This window comes from Octopus bimaculoides, chromosome 29 (genome assembly GCF_001194135.2).
Source record: "Octopus bimaculoides isolate UCB-OBI-ISO-001 chromosome 29, ASM119413v2, whole genome shotgun sequence".
NCBI classification, from domain to species: Eukaryota; Metazoa; Mollusca; class Cephalopoda; order Octopoda; family Octopodidae; genus Octopus; species Octopus bimaculoides.
This window is the reverse complement of record NC_069009.1, coordinates 1,173,959-1,175,147: the sequence shown is the minus strand read 5'-3', so window position 1 is coordinate 1,175,147 and position 1,189 is coordinate 1,173,959. Positions and strand designations below refer to the sequence as shown.

At 34.1% G+C, this 1,189-nt stretch overlaps 1 protein-coding gene across 1 annotated transcript in view; it reads left to right on the top strand.

The window, feature by feature from the left end:
• Window positions 1–1,189, top strand: part of LOC106867736 (uncharacterized) — a 103,334-nt gene that overhangs the window by 2,408 nt on the left and 99,737 nt on the right. The gene's annotated exons all lie outside the window — the stretch shown is intronic.

The window sequence follows — 1,189 nt, the reverse complement described above, 5'->3', positions numbered from 1 at the left end:
GATGCCACGCAGTGCGACTGAACCCGGAACCATGTGGTTGGTAAAGCAAGCTACTTACCACACAGCCACTCCTGCGCCTTTTATATATGTATAAAAGCTTTAAATATTTTTTGGACCACAACAATGCAAGTTATCAAAATATTCATATTACAGGTTGATGGTTAGCATTGTTGCTTGATAATTCAATATTTCTATTTCCATGTTACATGTGTTTTAGTAAAGGAAAGGATTTGCAAATGTTCACATGTAGAAATAAAAACATGTAAACATGTATAGAATCTCCTATCCGTAATTCTTCAGATAAACATTTAAAGATAATATTTTTTAACAAAATTTTCCCTCATTTTTCTTTTTTTTTTCAGGTGTGTTCGCCAGTTACGAAGCTTTGGTCATCTCAGTGATTTTAATGTAGAATGGATATTATTCCAGAAACTACGGATACATACGTACCTACATACATTCAAACGTACGTATGATAGATAGATCGATAATTTCTAATTACATATCTCTCTTTTACTTGTTTCAGTCATTTGACTGCGGCCATGCTGGAGCACCGCTTTTAGTCGACCCCAGGACTTATTCTTTGTAAGCCGAGTACTTATTCTATCGGTCTCTTTTGCCGAACCGCTAAGTTATGGCGACGTAAACACACCAGCATCGGTTAACTGATCACACTGCCAACTCTCTGGCACGTTCGACAAATTCTTAAAGCAAACATCTGTTTCTGTTTTACAATATAATAAGAAATGTGTTGTTAAATTCCTTATTCCAGAGTTTATCTTTCACCCACATATATATCGTTGTTCAGCTGTAATACACATTCACCTCTTTTACTGCCATATGCTTAATATACGTTCTGGAACGTTCTGTTATGCACAAGGACTGATTCACGCATTTGCTTTCCGAATGTGATATTCAAAGTGTGACTATTCTTTATTGTTTCTTTACTGGGATCTTTTTTAAAATGGGGGCCACATTTTTCATTAATGTTTTACGTAGTGTTTTTGATACGGAAAGACTTTCAAACTTCGTATACTTATCTATTTTGTGTTATAGAACAGAAAAATATTTTTGTATTCGAATTTATTTCATGTAAAAAATTGTCTTATTTCGATAATTTCAACCAATCACTGACAAGTATTCAGTTGTTTATATTTACTCCTTTGGCTGATTAAGCCATAGCTTCGTT